Below are 21,031 nucleotides of genomic sequence, written 5' to 3' on the forward strand. Positions count from 1 at the left end.
GAGGGAGTGCAGCGTAGGTTCACGAGGTCAATTCCTGGAATGGCAGGATTGCCTTACACGGAAAGACTGAAGCGACTGGGCTTGTATACCCTTGAGTTTAGAAGACTGAGAGGGGATCTGATTGAAACGTATAGGCTTATGAAAGGACTGGACACTCTGGCAGGAGGGAACATATTTCCGTTGATGGGAGAGTGCCGAACCAGAGGACACAACTTAAAAATACGGGGTAGACCATTTAGGACAGAGATGAGGAGAAACTACTTCACCCAGAGAGTGGTGGCTGTGTGGAATGCTCTGCCCCAGAGGGCAGTGGAGGCCCAGTCTCTGGATTCTTTTAAGAAAGAATTGGATAGAGCTCTTAAAGATAGTGGAGTCAAGGGGTATGGAGATAAGGCTGGAACAGGATACTAATTAGGAATGATCAGCCATGATCATATTGAATGGCGGTGCAGGCTCGAAGGGCAGAATGGCCTACTCCTGCATCTATTGTCTATTGTCTACTATATGTGTTACCTACACAGTCCATGGCGTCATGGATGCACAATGTGTACTTCAGCCACAGCTCAATTGCTGGAAGCTGAAGTTCTTCCTGTAGATGTGTTGGTCTGGGAGACATGGTATGTATCTCACACATACAGCAAGATGTCTAGTCTGTTTGGCTGTGCTGAACTGCTATTTAAACTCATTGCTTTAGAGCCACTTTTAGTCAAACAATCAATTACAGTTTTCCTATGATGTCCCACTTGGAGTTTATGTTCACACTAAACCTCAAAACGGAGCAACCCAGAGTAAAGGTGCCTCCTGCAGGTCCAGCTGTCTCCACTACCAGTAGCTTGCTAGTTTTCCCCTCATCTTTCTCTCCCAAGCATGGAAGGAATTTTGGATGTGAATATTATTGAGAATTGTTCTTTTTTAAATGCTTTTAACTTTTAGCAATAATTAGCTTGAAAACCTGGAGAAATTAATTATCAAAGTATATTTCAGTGTTTATTGACAAAAGAGTAAGTAACTAGAGAATCAGAGGAGAAATTACTTGATTGAAAAGCAGAATGGGGTACTCTTGATATGGTCTATTGTTATATTAAAAGATATGGCCTTTCCTGTACGACTTGGTTAACTTTTCTTTTTAATGTTATTGCTTAGTTTTGTTAGGATACCTTTATATGTGTGCGCTAAATATGTAAATAGATTAAATACATGAATAGTGGCCTAATGTTCAGTTATCAGGACATGGAACTTTAAACATTAGCTTTGATGTTTCACAGAAGTGTAAAGTCTGCCAGGGGTTTGAAAGGGTGAGTGGTTATAGTGGTAGAGAGGGTTTTGAATCAGATGCTGCTAAATATAATAGCAGGAACCAACTGTCATTCTTTCTCATTGTATTTTTTTTGTGACAGTCAGCAGATTGAGGGGCTTCTGATTGTTTGATGGGTCTTGCTTCAGCATTGGGCTGTTGAGAGAGAGTAAAAAGAATGAGGAGAGTAATCAGAAAGACATGACAGGAATGAGGATGGAGATTGGAAAAGCTGAGTTAATGGGGGGCATGGTATCTTGGAGTCTATGTGAAGGTGGAAGTTAGAGGTCTATTCAGGGTTGAAGGTGGGCTATCCAATCACATCAGGGTGGAAGGAATGGCTAACATGTTGGTTGTGGCAAAAAAAAGGTTCTTCCAGTGCCCAAGCAGGGCTGGAAAAGATTTTACCTTAGATCTAACAGCCCAGTCCTCCCTTTAGCAGCTGGGTTTCTCAAACATAGAATTTAGGAGCTGGAGAACAGGCCATTCTACCTTCAGGCCTGCTTTCTAATTCAATAAGATCACAGCTTATCTTGATAAAGGTTTGGTTCTGAAAGATATAATGCGAAGGAGCCCATCAAGCTTCACCAACATGATGTCATAAAGGACTTGGCTAGGGAGAATGGATCTTGAAGGAGTTAGATCTCTAACTTATGGTGATGGAATGGTGCCAATGGTGGACACATTTCATCCTGCTCCAGTTGTGGGTCTCAACCCCACTTTGTGTTCTGTACCCCCACAGCCCATGAGCAAAATTCTATTGGAGAACCTTGAATAAATTAAATGTTTTCCACTGCTTTCTCAGGGAGAGAACCCCCAGGTGACCAATCTCCTGAGATAATAAATAGAAAGTGTCATAATCTCCATTTTAAAAGGCAAAACCTCTTAATGTTAAATAGTATCCCCTTAGTTTTAGTCTTCTCAAGAAGTGGAAAGGTTTGATCACTATCCACCTTGTTGGAGAACTCCAAAACCTGATTGCCAGCAATAAATTTAAAATGGGAGTAGCATGTGAGACACATAGCCTCCTTAAAATCATTACAGGAACGATTAAAATCTATATAGGAGTGGCATATTTGTCATCCTGGCCTCAAACCAAAAGTGCTGAAAATGTGTTGCTGGAGAAGCGCAGCAGGTCAGGCAACATCGAAGGAGCAGGAGAATCGACGTTTCGGGCATGAGCCCTTCTTCAGGGAGAAGGGCTCATGCCTGAAACGTCGATTCTCCTGCTCCTTGGATGTTGCCTGACCTGCTGCGCTTCTCCAGCAACACATTTTCAGCTCTGATCTCCAGCATCTGCAGTCCTCACTTTCTCCTCAAACCAAAAGTGGACCAGTTTGTAAAAAGGTAGATTCACACTTGAGATTTTATACATCTTAGTACCCAGATTTGCACAAATCCATATTTTTTGGGTGAGACAAAGGTCTCTCCTCGCTCAGAAAGGTTACAAATGCATCAGAAAGCATAGTGCAAACCTTTGATGGAAACTATCAGACATATGTTATTGTGTGCCCAGGGAGTGCTTTCTGTTATTCTCAAATGCTCAAAATGTGTGTCATATGTGTGTCTTGAGTGACTGTGTGGGTGAAATGCATTTGTAACTTGCTGAGGATGCAGCCACCTTTGTCTCCCGAAATATAATTGTGAAATTGTGTAAAGCTGGGTAATATAACACATGAAATCTCAAATGTGAACCAACCCTTTTATAAATTAGCCCAACACTTTCTACCTTCTACCTTTTCCTCCCACTTTTATCAAGAGTATAGTACTGTGTCGTGAAGAACGATGGTATGCACGTGCAGAATCATTGGCCATGCATGAAAAGACCCATTTTACCACACAAAGTTATAGCAGTGTGACCATTTTTTGCCATATATCTGTATTATGCTCGAGGGAATCTGTTCAACATGATGCCTATTCGATATTGTTACCCAGGTCAGATACAACGATCCATACTGAATAAAATAAGAATGCCTAAGACACAAAGAATTCTCCAGGGAAATGGCATCAACTTTCAAATCCCGTCCACAGGGAAAAAAAGTAAAGGGAATTGAATTTTATTTGTGACCTGCACTTCGAGCTTGGCTGGATATACCTGTAATTTATATCCACCCGGACTTCAGTAAGAAAGGTAAATAGGGCATTCATTAGGTTAGGGATCATATTTTACTATCCTGTGAAATAAATGCAAGCCTTATGTGACATTATAGTTGAAGGAATGAGTGCACTAAATCTCATGGCTATCATCCTGAACCATTTTGAATCAATCCACACAAGATTTATTACCAGGAAATGTCAATGACACCAAGATATCCCAAAGAGAAAACTTTTCAGTGAAGTGTATGGTGATAAATTGTCCAGCTGTGAACAGAGCAGCAAGCTAATGACACCTCCTTTGTCCTGCTGGAGATCTGTGGAACACAGCAGATTTGATGCTACATGTCAAGTGAGTTTTGAGACATTACCATTTATGCAGCCATTCACATGGAGAGGATTTGCATGGTTGTCCAATTCTGTTAACTAGAACAAGGGAATAATATTAAAAGAAGCAAGGATTTGCCTCAGTTTCCACTGTTTCATCACGATAGCATTTTTCTTTATTTTCAGTAACTGAGTATTAGCTTCACTGAAAAATAAACCGTGGAAAATGAGGAAACATAGGATGTGCATGCAAATGGTTGATCCAACATTCTTCTGGTAAATTCATAAAGTCTATGACTGAAAGGCTCTGTCATCATTAATCAAACCTGTAGCCATTAGATTTTACCTTGCCGTTGGCTGGAGTGAAGTTGTGTGGCTGATTTATTGCATTTATGATTCACATTTTTTTGTGAACTTGAAATCTTACTGACAAATAATACTTTCACAATGGTTTCATCATAATTGAAAGAAGGATTAAATTTAATGAAAATATTTTCTTTCATTCCAACCAATGACTGAAAAGTAGGAAATATTTTGTTAAAAAATGTTCACAATGTTTAGATTTAGCTATTACTCACTCACATAATTATTCGCTCCAATATCAGAAAGACATAAAACCCATAAAGGGCAGCAGTAAAACATTCATTTTACATGTGCCTCTTAAAATTTGCTGTATGTGGTCTGAATGAAGACTAGACTCTAGCATTACATAATTGTTCAAAATCCAGTATCAAAGTCTGATGCTCATTAGGACATGTAAAATACACTGCCATCAGAATCCTTCCATTGTACAGTGCTAAAAAAAAGCCTACAGCTAAGTCTGTGTACTGAGGGCAGCAACTGAGAATAAGGTCTCTTGTCCCTTGAAATAAGTGACCAACTAATATTCTAGAAGAGACAAAGATGTAAATGTATACACTATGACAGTGACCTTGCCTGAATAAAGAGTTTCAAAACAGAGTGAAAGCAAAGACAGCTAGTTTTTTTTTAAACAATAAGACCAGAAAATTAAAAGATATAGGAGCAGAAGTAAGCAATTCAGTCCTTTCATTCTGCCTCACTGTTCATTGAAATAATCGCTGATATGATAATACATTTCTGCCTCTTTCCCAGAATCCTTGTTTCTCTTACTGATTAGAAATCTACCTTAGCCATAAATATAGTTAACAATACTACCCTCTAGCAAAATATTCCTCCTCATCTGTCTTAAACATGCAAGCTCTTGTTCTGAGATTATGTCTTCTGGTCCTAGGCTCATCACCTTTGGGAGACAGCACTTCCTATGAAGCCCACTAAGAATCTATATTTCAGTAAAGTCATCAGTCATTCTTCTGATCTCAAATGGGTATAGGTTCAACTGACTCAACTTCTCCTCATTACAAATCCCTCCACAGCCAGGATCAACTTGGTGAGTCTTCTCTGAACTATTTCCAATATTAGTACATCTTTCCTCAGATAAGGAGAGCAAAATTATCAGAGTAATCTGACTATGTTCAAACTAGTGCCGTTTATAGTTTTAGCATGACTTCCCTATTTTTATTCTCCATTTTCTTTGAAATTTAGACAAACATACCTTTGCATTTACTAGTAGCTGTTGAACCTCAATGCTAGCTTTTAGTGATTTATGCCCAAGGACTCCCAAATCTCACTGTTCGGCATCTTCCTGAAGCCTCTCTCTATTTAAGTTACATTCAACTTCTCAATTCTTCCTGTCAAAGTGCATAACCTCACATTTTCCTGCATTATATTATGCCATGTTTTTACCATCTCACTTAACCCACTTGAATACCTCTGCAGAGTTTGTGTCATCCTTACAATTTACCTTCCCATCTATTTTTCTGTCATTCACAAAACTGAGCATAGTACATGCATTTTCCTCTTCCAAGTCACTAACATATACCTGTGGCCCCAGCACTGATCCATGTTACATTCACTACTTATAGGTTGCCATCCTGAAAATGCATCATTTATCCCAAATTATCATTTAACTTCAATTATTTAGAAATGTTTCTATTCATACAAGTATGCCACTATCAATATCACCAATAAAGCTTCGCACAGCCAGGAAGGAGAGATTAATCCAGAGAATGAGACACAGCACGAGTCAGTTGAGAGTTCAGGGAATTTGGAGGAAGTGTGAGAATTTGGTGTAAAGACGAAGAGTTTTTTTTAGCTTATTGCTTTGGCTTATAGCTTGCAAGTTTTTTAGTAATGGGATAAACTGATGTCAAGCATCAAAGATCCAGGACAAAAGAGTAACATCACATGTAAACCATAAGTTCATTGCTTGGTGACTAATTTCACTATCTATTATAGGTTACTTTCAGATTGAAGGTAAATATTGGAAATATTTACAGGCTACAAACTAAAAGACCAGTGCAATTGAAAAAAAAGCAAATTAAAAACAATGTCATAAAAATAGAGATGCTGGGCCAATAAAAATATTCAATGCATGACATAGGAGCTGGTGAACCTCATTATGGTTCATAGTGACCACATTGGTAACAAATACTGGTTGCCTGAGGAACTCCAGCTCAGAATTGATCAACTGACATCTGCACTTCAAAGACTGCGACACATCGGCGCGGGGGTGGGGGCAAGGATAAATTAAGTGAATGTTGTGTTTCAAGAGGCAATCAATCACACCCCTGCACCCCTGAGATTAACTTTCACAAATTCTCTCAGTGGTCAGGTAAAGGGCAACGTGACTACCAGCGAGGCAGGTAGAGGGATCCAGTGGGTAGTGCTGAAGGACCCTCAGCCCTTGAGCTTGTCTAACTCACACAGGGAGATTCTTGCTCTCTGTGTGGACAAGAGCAGGGGCTGCAGGGAGGATGAGCAAACTGACCTTAACACTATGGTATAGGACACCATTCAAGAGTGGGAGAAAAGAGAAATGAAGCTGTAATTGGGCTAGGATAGTCAGGGGAATAAATAGTCTGCAGCCAGGATTAGGAGTCAGGAAGGCTGTGTTGCCTGACTGGTGCCCGGGTTCAGGATGTCTCATCTGGGCTGCACAGAAACCAAGAGTGGGAGGGGAAAGATCCTGTTGTCATGCTCTACGTAGGTACTATGATAAAGCTAGAAAGTGGAAAGAGGTTCTGCTGAGGGACTATGATTGACTAGGAGCTAAATTAAAATGCAGAACCAAAAAAAAAAATTCTCGGATTACCACCTTAACCATGACCAAATTAGCATAGGATCAACAAAATTAAAGAGATAGGTTTGTGGGTCAAAGATTTGAGTTGGAGAAATGGGTTACAATGCACCAGCACTGGGGAAGGAGGGAGCTGTTCTGACAGCCTTCACCTGAACAATGCTGGAACCAGAGTCATGGTGATCACATATCCAGCATTGGAAGATTACTACAGTGATTCACTATTTCTGTAGTGATCTCATTTAAAATCCTAGGATGCAACGTAAGACTAAGTCTAGGGTTGCATTTGTCTTTAGGTCTATTAATTTCCCCAACTCATTTCCTCCTATCACCCTGACCTTTTATCCCTTGATGAACTATTAGTGTTTTTGATTGAGAATGTTATGCAAGTATTTATTTAGCTCCTCTGTCCGTTCCTGGTTCTCCATTACTTCCCCAAGCTCATTCTCTCAGGGGCCTATGTACACTGTGGCCTCTCTGTCCCTTTTAAATACATTTAAAGAAGCTGTTGATGTCTACTTTTATATTACTTAAAAGTTTACTATTAAAATTTATTTTCCCTTTTTTGTTTGTCAAGCTTTGTCATTTCTCTGGCATACCAGTGATCTTTGCCACATTATATGTTTTTGTTTTCTTTCAAGTTGAAACTATCCTTAACATTCCCATTTAACCATGGTCAACGTAATCTTTTACCAGAATTTTGCTTACTCAAGTTTTTTAACAATCTTTTTCGAGAGTTATAAACAATTTTCTTAAATATCTGCAATTGTTCAGGAAACGTCTTTACTGTTAAACTCCTTCATCAGTCCACTCCAGCCACTTTGCACTCATTCCTTTGTACATTCCCTGACTTAAATTTAGCACAGTTGTTTCTGAACCAAATTTCTCCCCCTCAAAATGAATGCTGAATCTTACCATTTTTGTCACCGTTTCTTAGCGGATATTTTTTACTCTGAGATCATTTAGTAAAGCTGCCTCATCACAAGTGACCTGATCCGTGGCAAAGTGCATAACGTATTATTCTGGGAGACTATCTTGGATACAATGTGGGAAATCTTCCACATGGCTAATTCTGTCAATTTGACTTTCCCAATCTACATGAAGGTTAAATTCAAGCATGATTAACATCCTGCCCTTTTCACATGCCCCTTACTATCTGAGCGACACGGTGGCACAGTGGTTAGCACTGCTGCCTCACAGTGCCAGAGACCCGGGTTCAATTCCCGCCTCAGGCGACTGACTGTGTGGAGTTTGCACATTATCCCCATGCCTGCGCGGGTTTCCTTCGGGTGCTCCGGTTTCCTCCCACAGTCCAAAGATGTGCAGGTCAGGTGAATTGGCCAAGCTAAATTGCCCGTAGTGTTCGGTGAAGGGGTAAATCTAGGGATATGGGTGGGTTGTGCTTCGGTGGGTAGGTGTGGACTTGTTGGGCCGAAGGGCCTGTTTCCACACTGTAAGTAATCTAATCTCATGATTTATTCTTCATAATATAGCTGCTATATAAGCAGGATCTAGCAGAGGTTGATTGGGTGAGCCTGTTTGAAGGAACAGGAATACCTGGGAAATGGGAGGGTTTCACAAGTGTGATGTCAGGAGTCCAGGGACAGTATGCCCCTGTTAGCGTGAAGGGAAAAGTTGGCAGGTTTAGGGATCCTTGGCTGACTCAGGATATTGAGACTATGGTCAGGAAAAAGGAGAAGGGTTTAAGCTATTGGGCTCAAGTGAATCCTTAGATGATTATAAAAAGTGTAGAAGCATACGTAAGAGAGAAATCAGAAGAGCAAAATTAGGCTATGAGATGGATCTGGCAGATAAGGTTAAAGATAATCCCAAAAGATTCTATTGCTATATTAAAAGTAAAATGGTGGCTAGGGAGAGAATAGGTCTCCTTAAAGATCAGCAAAGCTGTCTATGTGTGGAGCCACAGGAAATGGGGGAGATTTTTAATGAATATTTTTCCTCAGTGTTTACTGAGGAAATGAGGGAAACAAGTAGGGATGTTTTGAACTGCATATGTATTACCAGAGAGGAGGTGTTTGCAACCTTAAAGCACATTAAGGCTGATAAATCCCCTGAGCCTGATCAAGTCCATCCTCAAAGACTGCGGGAGGCTAGGGAAGAAATTGCAAAGATCCTTGCAGAGATTTTTATTTCATCTTTAACAACTGGTAAAGTTCTGGAAGACTGGAAGGTGGCTAATGTTGTTCCATTGTTTAAGAAAGGTAGCAAAGACAAGCCAGGGAACGACAGGCCAATGAATCTGACATTAGCAATAAGCAAGTTGTTGGAGAGGTTATGGAGGAATGAGACCAACCAACATTTGGATAGTCAAAGTCTGATTTGGGATAGTGGATTTGTGCATGAGAAGTCATGTCTGACAAATATTTTAGAGTTTTTTGAAGGGGTAACCAAGAGAATAGATGAAGTAGGCAAATAGATGTTGTCTAAATGAACTTTACTAAAGCCTTTGACAAGATTCCGCATGGCGGGCTAGTCATAAAGGTTAGGACTGAAGACTGTGGTGCTGGAAAAGCACAGCAAGTCAAGCAGCAATTGAGGGGCTGCAGTCCTCATTTTCTCCTCCATGATGGTTAGGGCACATGGGATCCAGGAAGAGCTAGCTAATTGGATTCAAAACTGGATCGATGGCAGGAAGTAGAGGGTGATGGCTCAAGATTGTTTTTTGGACTGGAGATCTGTGATGAGTGGTGTGTCACAGGGATCAGTGCTTGGACCTTTGTTATTTGTTATTTACATAAATGATCTGGATGCAAATGTATCAGGCATGATTAGTAAGTTTGCAAATGATACAAAATTAGGAGATATCTTTGTTAGCGAAGAAGCTTATCAAAAATTACACAGGGATCTTGATCAGATGGACAAGTGGGCTAATGGTTGGCAAATGGAATTCAATACAGATAAGTGTGAGACGTTACACTTTGAAAAGTGAAACCAAGGCAAGACTTATACAGTAAATAGTAAGGTCCTGAGGAATGTTGTGGAACAGACAGACCAAGGAGTGCAAGTACATAGTTTGTTCCAAGTGGTGTCACAGGAAGACAGGGTGGTGAAGAAAGCATTCAGCATGCTGGCCTTCATTGGTCAAAGCACTAAGTACAGGAGTTGGGATGTTATGTTAAGTTTTATAGGTCATTGGTGAGGCCACACTTGGAGTATTGTGTACACAGTCTTAGTCATCTTGATATAGGAAAAACATAGTTAAATCTTCTTTGCACTCTTTCCAATTTATGACAATGTTACCATGACTAGTAAGCCTGAGTTATAGGGAGAGGTTGGCTGAGATTGGGTTTTATGTTTTTTGGAACAGAGGAGAATGAAGAGTGACCTTATTGAGGTGTACAAAATCATTAGAGGCATAGATAGGATGAATGCATATAGACTTTTTTCCCCCAAGGATGGGGAATTTAAAATTAGATTTAAGATAAGAGGGGAATGATTTAAGGAGAATCTGAGTAGCAACTTCTTCAGGCAAAGAGAGGTGTGTATATGGAATAGGCTGCCAGAGAAAGTGATTGAGGCAGATACAATAGCAACATTGAAAAAAATCATTTGGAGAGGTACATGGATGGGAAGGGTTTAGAGGGATATGGACCAAATGTGGGCAATTGGAACTAGAAGGGTTGACACCATGGTCAACATGGACCAATTTGGGCTGAAAGGCCTGCTTCCATGACTCTAGGACTCTATGCTGCTAAGGAGCCTGTGACTTTCACCAGTTTCTTCTTCCCCTTGTTATTTCTTATCTTCACCTATATAGACTTTACATTGTCTGAACTAAGGCTATTTTTTTGCCATCATGCTTATTCAATTGCATATTAACAAAGCTGCGCCTTGTCTGTCCTTTCAAAAAATCATATATGCCTCGAGGCTTCAACTTTATCACACTCAGACAGCATTAGAATTTATGTTGTTTGTACAGTCATTCAGCAATTTGTCAAGATTCATATTGGTCCATGATAATAAATATAGACTAGCTTCCATGTAAGTGATGCAACATAATTGTCACTCACTTTCTCAGTTTTGGGTTTAGAAGGGAGTGCCTTCTATTTTCATAGCTATTCATAGAATTATTGAAAGAAAGTGCATCACAAGATCACTTGACACATTATGCCCATGCTGGCTCTTTGAAGAGCCTACTTTCACAACTATATTTTCTGTCTTTAATATAATAAGCTGCCTCATTATCAGGCACCTGTTCAACGCCTTCTAAAATTAACTATGGGATCAGCATCCACCACCTTTTCAGGTTTTACATCCTATCACCTTTGAAATAAATTTCACCTCTTTGCCGATCACCACTTTGTCAATCATTTCAAACCTATGACCATTTGTTATTAACCCATATATGACAGAGATTTTTTCTCCTATCTATTCTAACAAAACCTCTCAAAGTTTGTACACATCTATTCAATAACCATTTAACTGCCTCGAATATAAGGTGAAGACTCACAACTTTACCGACCCCCTCTTATTACTGAACTCCAATTATCACCAATGAGCTTTCTCTGCACAAAATCAAAAACTTTTACAACTTTAAGTGCAGAGTCAGAATTTTCCACATTTCTCCAGTTAAGCAAATACAGTGATTTCTCAAGTTATCATATAATCTACTTCCCTTTAAACTCTATTTATAAAATGCAATTAACTCATGCACTTTTTAGATTAGATTAGATTAGATTACTTACAGTGTGGAAACAGACCCTTCGGCCCAACAAGTCCACACCGACTCTCCGAAGAGCAACCCACCTAAACCCATTCCCCTACATTTACCCTTCACCTAACACTACAGGCAATTTAGCATGGCCAATTCACCTAATCTGCACATTTTTGGTTTGTGGGAGGAAACTGGAACACCCGGAGCAAACCCATGCAGACATGGGGAGAACGTGCAAACTCCACACAGACAGTTGCTTGAGGTGGGAATTGAACCCAGGTGTCTGGTGCTGTGAGGCAGCAGTGCTAATCACTGTGCCGCCCACGAGTTTTTTTTTCCCCTGTTATCTTGAATAATGTCTCAGCTTTTTCTGCTTCTCATCATTTTTCTATATAATCCTATTTAGCGCGTGCTGTCTTTCCTTATTAATTATTCCAAAATGGAACCCTTCACACATTGATCAATTAAACCCCATCTGCCATTCTTAGAATTTCTCCATTTCACCATCATGTCTGTCATCATGAAGTATACCCTCAACACCACATATTAAAAACCACCAAGTTTCATATTATTTGCAATTTTTATTCTTGTTACACCCAAGAAGAGGTCATTTATAAAAATTGAATATGCAATGGTTATGAAATTTAGATCCAAGGTGAACAGCACTGCAAATCATGCTTTAGCTCAGAAAGAAAAGATTAATCCAACATGACCCTCAGTTTTCTGTCAATTCCATACCATTGGTACTAATGTCCATTTAATTTACTTCCACCTTCTTGAGACAGCTTCTCTGTGGCACTTTGTTAAATGCCTACTAAAAGCACATCTTTACAATGTCTACTGCCTTGATCAACCTTCTCTAATGCTTCAGAGAATTCACTCGAGTTAGTTCTAATTACTCACTGATTGTTTATCTCCTATTCTCACGCTGGCATTAATTTAAGAACTGAGTTTATTTTGGTGAGGCTCCCCCTTACAAACATCTATCATATCCACGTCAACACTTCACAAAGACCTCAAGACAAATAATAACACAATCAATGTATATAGCTCCTGATTATATCTCAGTTTTTTCATTTCCCAACTGAACAATATTTCTGTAAAATGAATGATATCATTGAAATATACCAAGATTTGTCGTTGATTTTATCTGGTAAATGAAACATGTGGCATTTGTATGGTTTTAAGAGTCTGATGTGTAAAACAAAGTGGAATTTGTCAGAAATGACAATGATGCAGAACCAATAACCTTTTAAGAGTCAATAACATCTCAGGACAAAAAATGTTCTTAAAAAGTTACAAAAGAGCTATGCTGCACAGAGAGAGTGCAGATCAATGAAATAAGAAATGTTTCCATTTATACCTGGTAATGGTTAGATGAAGGAACATATTGAGCATATTGAACAGTCAATTCTCAGAGGTATGCATTGTTGATTCCATATCAGATATTGTATCGCATCCTGCATTTTCCAGCAGTAGTTCAAGGTAGTAGGAAATGGAGTTAGACTTCATTCAGTATTTCTTTAGTCATAAACCAGCGAAATACTAGCACATGTTGAATGATCCCTTGGTGGTACAGGTTCTGTGAAGCATATTAGATAGCTCGTAATTTTTTTTTAAGTGTTAAATAAACTGTGAAGGCCAGGTCATTGAGTATATTTAAAATGGAAATAGATAGGTTCTTGATTGTCAAGGGGATCATGGGGTATGGGGAGAAAGGAGGAGAGTGGGGTTGAAAACCTTATCAGTCAAGAACAGAGTGGTGCTAGAAAGGCACAGCAGATCAGGAAGCTTCTGAGGAGCAGGAAAATCGACGTTTCAGGCAAAAGCCCATCAGGAATCACTTTTGATTTTCCTGCTCCTCGGATACTGCCTGACCTGTTGTGTCTTTCGAGCACCACTCTATTCTTGACTCTAAACTCCAACATCTGCAATACCCACTTCTGCCTAGTTGAAAACCTTGTCAGTCATGATTGAATGGTGGAGCAGACTTGATGGGCTGAATGACCTAATTTCTGCTCCTATGTCTTATGGTTTGAAATCAGGAGATATTCTGCATCATGACAGCTAATGGATTTAATATAATCTAATTGCTGTGGAAGCAGTTAATGACAAACGGAATCATCTCCATTGGATGAAATGCGGGGAGGTGCTCAATTGCACTTCAATGAGGTGTGATCACTGAAAATGAAAGAGATAAACACAAACCACCAGGATTATGATGTAGGTATGGTTGAGGATACAATTTGCTGGTACCTTACGTACAGTTAATAGATGACAAATGCAATCAGATAAAACATCCCTTGGATGATGAATGCCTGTAATAATTAACACAGAAGCCATTATAGCGAAATCTCAAGGTTAGCTAAATTTTCCTTTTCTTATTTTTATTCATGAAGTTTAAAAAAAGATTTATGTCAATGAACAGCACCAATATCAAGCACTCAAGAATTGTCATGCAGTTATGCAATGCGTTTTGCATTGTCACTGTTGGCAAAAAACAAACCAAAACAGATGTCTTTTTTCCCTCAAGCTTTGTAGACATACCTGGAGCGAATTTTTTAAAAGAGGCAATTGAAAGTTCACTGCGTACATTAATGATTTTCTTTCAAGAAAGCTCCACAACTGTTTGCTTTATTGTAGATTCCGACAGGGTTTTGAACAGTGATGAGCTTGGAGACGTTCTGATTTCTCTACCTGAGTTGGAGGAAAGCCTGCTAAGATTAATCAGCTTGATTGCTTTAATTTCTGAAAAGAAACTCCTTTTAGTAAGTTCATAGTGAAACATACGTATTCTTTTGAAAGAACATCGCTAGATTATATTTCTTAAGCAAGCTCTGCCTGCAGGAGTTCAGAGACAACAGACCATGATTACTGACTTCACCACAGATGCCAGAACACCACAGCAACTCACTCCAGAACATCTTAAGCTTTATCCTTGTGCTTTCAAATATAATCCACTGGCCAAAGTGTCTTTTTTTCAGAAAGTTCATCTCTGCTGATAAAACTGGTTGTTTTGTTTTTCCCTATTTTTCTGAAGATGATGCTTATGTATTTGGGAACATATTGACAAATGTAATTTTACACAGTCAGTAAGATAAAAAAGTGTGTGTTGAATTTTTATTGAACAAGTTTAGTTTACTAATAAACACAATTATGGGTTTGTTAAGAAATCTTTGATAGAAAGTTTTTGTGGTAAAAATCTAATATAGATAAAGGTATTTAATTAAACATCTTAGTAACTGGAAAGTTGTCTTTTTATACTGTGACCCATGGAATACTGGGACGAGAGTGACAGTGCATTCTTCCACCCCCTGGTCATAACTCGACAAAGGTTTAAGTATATAGCAAAACAAAGTATACAATATAAATGCAGTTTGATTAGATGTGATGTCAGATTCACATTATTTCACTGTATCACCTTCTGCTTTGTTCGGTGTCCACCTATTTCACTGTCCTTTGTCTTGGTTTACTTTACCTCAACCTAGTTCACTGCATAGGAGAAAGTGAGGACTGCAGATGCTGGAGAGCAGAGTTGAAAATGTGTTGCTGGAAAAGCGCAGCAGGTCAGGCAGCATCCAAGGAGAAGGAGAATTGACGTTTCGGGCATAAGCCCTTCTTCCTGAAGAAGGGCTTATGCCCGAAACATCGATTCTCCTTGTCCTTGGATGCTGCCTGACCTGCTGCGCTTTTCCAGCAACACATTTTCAACTCTGGTTCACTGCATCCCTACTTCATTTACTATAAATTAAATGCCTTACCAGTATTACAGTTTTAAATAAAAAGACCATGTTTGTTCACAATTGCGTTTATTATTAATGAAAATTTATACTTCTCTACCTGGCTTACTTGACTCCCACGTGATTCCTAAAGAAAATTCTCACACATGAAATTTGAATGGCTAGGTCATCTTGTGTTGTTCTAGCTAGTAAATAAATGACAGACAATTTTACTCTTCACTCATAATTTTGCCCTTGAATGGTCAGGTGATATGGTGGCTCAGTAGTTAACACTGCTGTTTCACAGTTCCAGGAACCCAGGATCGATTCCAGCCTCTAGCGACTGTCTGTGTGGAGTTTGCACATTCTCCCCATGTCTGTGTAGGTTTCCGTTGGGTGCTCAGGTTTCCCCTCACAGTCCAAAGGCATGTAGGTAGGTGGATTAGCCATGCTAAATTGACCACAATGTTCCAGGGACGTGCAGACTAGTTGGGTTAGCCATTGGGAATGCAGGGTTACAGAGGTATGTGGTGTTCTGGGTGGGATGTTCTTCAGAAGGTTCACATGCACTTGATGGGCCGAATGGCCTGCTTCCATACTATAGGCTATGATCTTTGCAGCACTGTGCTAGCTTGCCTACCTATCTCCAACAGCAAATTTCCAACAAGTAAAAGGTGTGCAAATTGGCCGAGAAGCACCTCAGGATCCTGTCATTACAACAAAGAAGATATGAAGGTGACTCTTCAGTTATGTTACCTACACATGGCAAGAGGCCGTCCTTAGAAAGTAAAACAAGTCATACTCTTTTTCTAACCAAGTTGCTCATTTAATAATGGATCAGTTATTGTGTCTCCAAGTCATGCTTGATTTTGCAAGTAGTGCAATATCAAGTGCTTACTTAAAAGCAGGGCTCATACACTCATGGTCCTGCTGTCTGTTCTGTTTAGTTTCAAGTACTTGTATTCAAATAGTACATAAAACACTGCTCATTTGCTTCCAACTGCCACTAAACTTCCTAATCACACAAGAGAACTGAAATTATACAGAGAATTTAAAAAGTAGCAGAATAGGTTGACTATATTTTGTTTACACTTCAAAGTTTAAGAGACAACAAATGCACACAACTTTGCAAAAATGTAAATGGCCAGTTATGAGCACAGTATAAGCAATTGTGTCAGAATAAAAACAAATACATGGGGTAGAGTTGCAGGTAGATAGTGAAGAAGGCATTTGGTATGCTTTCCTTTATTGGTCAGAGAGTGTTGAGTACAGGAGTTGGGAGGTCATGTTGTGGCTGTACGGGACATTGGTTAGGCCACTTTTGGAGTATTACATGCAGTTATGGTCTCCTTCCTTTCAAAAGGATGTTGTGAAACTTGAAATGATTCAGAAAAGATTTACAAGGACGTTGCCGGGGCAGAGGGTTTGAGTGACAACAGAGGCTGAATACCAGCCGGCTGTTTTCCATGGAGCATCAGAGGCTGAGGGATGAGCTTATAGAGGTTTATAAAATCTATTGGTGATGTTATTTCCTGTGGTGAAGTCACTTTCTGTTCCTTTTCTCAGGGGGTAGTAGATGGGGTCTAACTCGATATGTTTCTTGATATCACTTGGCTCTTCTTGGCCCTGCTACTCTTCATCAGTGGAATGAGTGGGAAGCTCAAGGTGCACTGTGAAAATGGCAGTATGTTCTGATGATACCTCTAGGATCTCTCCTGCATTTGTTAGAAGGAACCTCATGGACTTTGAGCAGGTCCTCTTGCCACTTATTCGTGAGAGCAAGTGAAAACAGGAATGTGTCAGCCCACATCACTTCCAGGATGGCTAAATAACTTCCACAATTTTAAATATCCATGTTCATGACTTCAGCAAGTGTGGTTAAATATCATATTCTCATGAACCTCCATCTATAACTCCATGGAAACTGCTCTGGAACTGTAATTTATTACAATATCACATTGACTTACTGGAGAAATAGAGAAAGGTGAAGAAATATGTTAAAGAAAAGAATAACTAGAACACTGTCTGGAAAGAAAGATACCTTTTTAAATACATTGAATATTACTGCAGCTTATTCAACATGGGAGCATTTATTACTTGAAAAGAAAATAAGTTTTCATCTCATGTTACCTGAGCATTATAAAAGCTTCCTCTGATTATCTGTATTCTGGTTACATTGATTTTAATACACTATGGGAGTTGCAATTCATTTACAGGATCAAGACATGTAACACATAAGCTTAAGGGACTTATCTTTTACTGAACAGTGTTTTCAGTTCAAAGTTTGTGAGCAGATCTTTAGCTCAGGTGCTTGTTGTTGTGGTTCTGTTCGCTGAGCTGGAAATTTGTGTTGCAGACGTTTCGGCCCCTGTCTAGGTGACATCCTCAGTGCTTGGGAGCCTCCTGTGAAGCGCTTCTGTGATCTTTCCTCTGGCATTTGTAGTGGTTTGAATCTGCCGCTTCCGGTTATCAGTTTCAGCTGTCGGTTGCAGTTGTCAGTATATTGGGTCCAGGTCGATGTGCTTATTGATTGAATCTGTGGATGAGTGCCATGCCTCCAGGAATTCCCTGGCTGTTCTGTGTTTGGCTTGCCCTATAATAATAGTCTTGTCCCAGTCGAATTCATGTTGCTTGTCATCTGTGTGCGCGGCTACTAAGGAAAGCTGGTCGTGCCATTTTCGTGGCTAGTTGGTGTTCATGGATGCGGATCGTTAGCTGTCTTCCTGTTTGTCCTATGTAGTGTTTTGTGCAGTCCTTGCATGGGATTTTGAACACTACATTGGTTTTGCTCATGCTAGGTATTGGGTCCTTCATTCTGGTGAGTTGTTGTTGGAGAGTGGCTGTTGGTTTGTGTGCTGTTATGAGTCCTAGTGGTCCGGAACAAAAACATGCCACAACCCAAAGGACTAGCCACACTACCATACATCAAGAACATTTCCGAACTGACAGCCAGATTACTGCGACCACTAGGACTCATAACAGCACACAAACCAACAGCCACTCTCAGACAACAACTCACTAGAACGAAGGACCCGATACCCAGCATGAGCAAAACCAATGTAGTGTACAAAATCCCATGCAAGGACTGCACAAAACACTACATCGGACAAACAGGAAGACAGCTAACGATCCGCATCCACGAACACCAACTAGCCACGAAACGACATGACCAGCTATCCTTAGTAGCCACACACAGAGATGACAAGCAACATGAATTCAACTGGGACAACACTACTATTATAGGACAAGCCAAACAAAGAACAGCCAGGGAATTCCTAGAGGCATGACACTCATCCACAGATTCAATCAATAAGCACATCAATCTGGACCCAATATACCGACCACTGCAGCGGACAGCTGGAACTGACAACCGGAAGCGGCAGATTCAAACCACTACAAACGCCAGAGGAAAGATCACAGAAGTGCTTCACAGGAGGCTCCCAAGCACTGAGGATGTCACCTGGACAGGGGCCGAAACGTCTGCAACACAAACTCCCAGCTCGGCGAACAGAACCACAATAGTGCTTTCAGTAATTGAATGAGTTAAAATGTTGAAAGCCTGCTATCTAATTTTACCCAAGTCTTCATCTATCAGCAACTAATCGACTGAATACAAGTTACTACATATAACTTCAAGAAGACACAATGTGTAAAATATTTGGAGCAGAATTTTATTGCTTCCCAAATTGAAGTTTAACATTTCTCACTAAAAACAACTTCCATTTATAAAGCACCTTTGACAGAATGAAGATTCCAACACTTCAAAGAAGACCAAACAAAATTTGATCATGGGCTACATAAGAATAGATAAGGGCAGATAGCCAAAAGCTTGGACAAAGGCAGTAAATTTAGGGAGCCTTAAATAGGAGAGAGATAGTCAACTGATTTACGGGGGAGGGATTTCCAGAAATTTGATTTTTAAAAATTCAGTAATAGGATGAAGGTGCCGCTGGCTAGGCCAGTATTTATTTTCCATCCCAAATTGCTCAGAGGTCAGTTGAGAGTCAACCACATTGCTGTCGATCTGGAGTCATATGTTAGATAAACCAGGTAAGGATGTCAGTTTCCTCCCCTGAAGGACATTAGTGAACAAGATGGATGTTTCTGACAATCGATAAGGAGTTCATGGTCAGCTTTAAACTCTTCAAGCCAGGTTTTTTTTTAAATTTGAATTCACATTCCACCATCTGCCGTGGCAGAAACAGAACCCAGGTCTCCAGAACATTACCTATATCTTTGGATTAACAATCCAGCTATAACACTACGAGGCCATCCTCTCCCTTTACACTCATCAAGGATATGAAAGTCAAACAAACTGTGATGTAATAACTGGTGCAGACAACAGCACTTATCACTTTCAAACAGTCAACAAGGTATTTACATAATTATTAATTTAACGCAATGAAACAATCTATTCTTAATTGGCACCTTTGTACAGAAAAACATCCCAATTGATTTACAGTATTATTATGCAAATTTGACAGAGTGTCATCTATGATGATCTTAGGGTAAAAGAGTCAGGTGTTAAGAACAGTATTAACTGAAGAAAGATGAATAATAAGGCAACGAGATTCAGGGAGAGTGAGGAGCTTGCACAGTTCGACATAGGAAATGGGGGAGTATTGGAGGCTCTGTCTGCCTTATAAACAAACAGATCCCCTGGACTTACTGAATTGCATCCTAGGCTACTGTGGGAGGGAAGGCAGGAAATCACAGGGGCTCAGACACAAGTTTTTAATGCACCCTATAGTCAGAATAAAGTGTGAGAAGACTGGAGGATGGCTAATGCAACTCTACTTTATAAGACAGGTGGTAGAGGTGGTAAGTACACACTGGTGAGTCTCATATCAATGGTAGAGAAACGGTTCAAGAAAGATTGGAAGGAGCAAATTAATCCCCACTTGGGAAGGCATGGAATACTTAGGATAGTCAACATGGCTTTTGTCAGAGGGAGGTCATGCCTAAGAAATGTGTTAGAAGTTTATGAAAATGTGATCAAGTGTGTGAATGAGGGAAGTTCAGTTGATGTAGTTGATATGGATTTTAGTAAGGCTTTTGATAAAGTCTGACTGATCGAGTATCTTAAAACACATGGAATTTAGGTAAACTTGGTGAAACTTTGATCAGAAACTGGCTTAGTAACAAAACATAAAGGGTAGTGTTAGAAGGCGGTTTGAATGATTGGAGGCAGGCATTCAGTGGTGTACCACAAGGATCAGTCCTGAGACCCTTACTGTTTGTTATGTACAGAAATTATATCGATGAAAATGTGGGCGGGATGGTAAGCACATTTTTAGATGACAAGATTGGTAGAGTGGTTAATAAAGATGATGGTTGTTGGTAACAGGAAGATAGAGATGGGCTAGTCAGATGGACAAACCTGTAGCAGATGGTATTTAATCCTGATAAGTGTAAGGTGATGCACTTTGGAAGGACAAACAGGATGAGGAAGTATTTTCTGAATGGCAGGACCCTTGGTAGCTTCGAGGAACAGAGAAATCTTGGGATAATTATTCATAGCTCCCTGAAGGTGATAGAGCATATGAATAGGATAGTTAAGAAGGCATATGGGGCACTGCATTCAACAGTTGTGGTGGAGAGTATATGAACAGGGAGGTAATGTTGAAGTTGTACAGAGCATTGCTCAGGCCACTGCTGCAGTACTGTGTACAGTTCTGGTCACCTCACTACAGGAAGGTTATGATAGCACCTGAGGGGATACAGAGGAAGTTCAGCAGGATGTTACCTGGGATGGAGAAATTTTC

General features: G+C 39.9%; 1 long non-coding RNA gene across 1 annotated transcript in view; it reads left to right on the forward strand.

Moving 5' to 3' along the window:
• Nucleotides 1-4,984: 4,984 nt before the first annotated feature.
• The window catches only part of LOC140495638 (uncharacterized), an 85,339-nt gene continuing 69,292 nt past the window's right edge, over nt 4,985-21,031 (forward strand). Inside the window, exon 1 of the long non-coding RNA XR_011964061.1 lies at nt 4,985-5,123. This is a non-coding gene — a long non-coding RNA (uncharacterized lncRNA). The remainder of the gene's footprint in view (nt 5,124-21,031) is intronic.

Source organism: Chiloscyllium punctatum, chromosome 25 (genome assembly GCF_047496795.1).
Source record: "Chiloscyllium punctatum isolate Juve2018m chromosome 25, sChiPun1.3, whole genome shotgun sequence".
NCBI classification, from domain to species: Eukaryota; Metazoa; Chordata; class Chondrichthyes; order Orectolobiformes; family Hemiscylliidae; genus Chiloscyllium; species Chiloscyllium punctatum.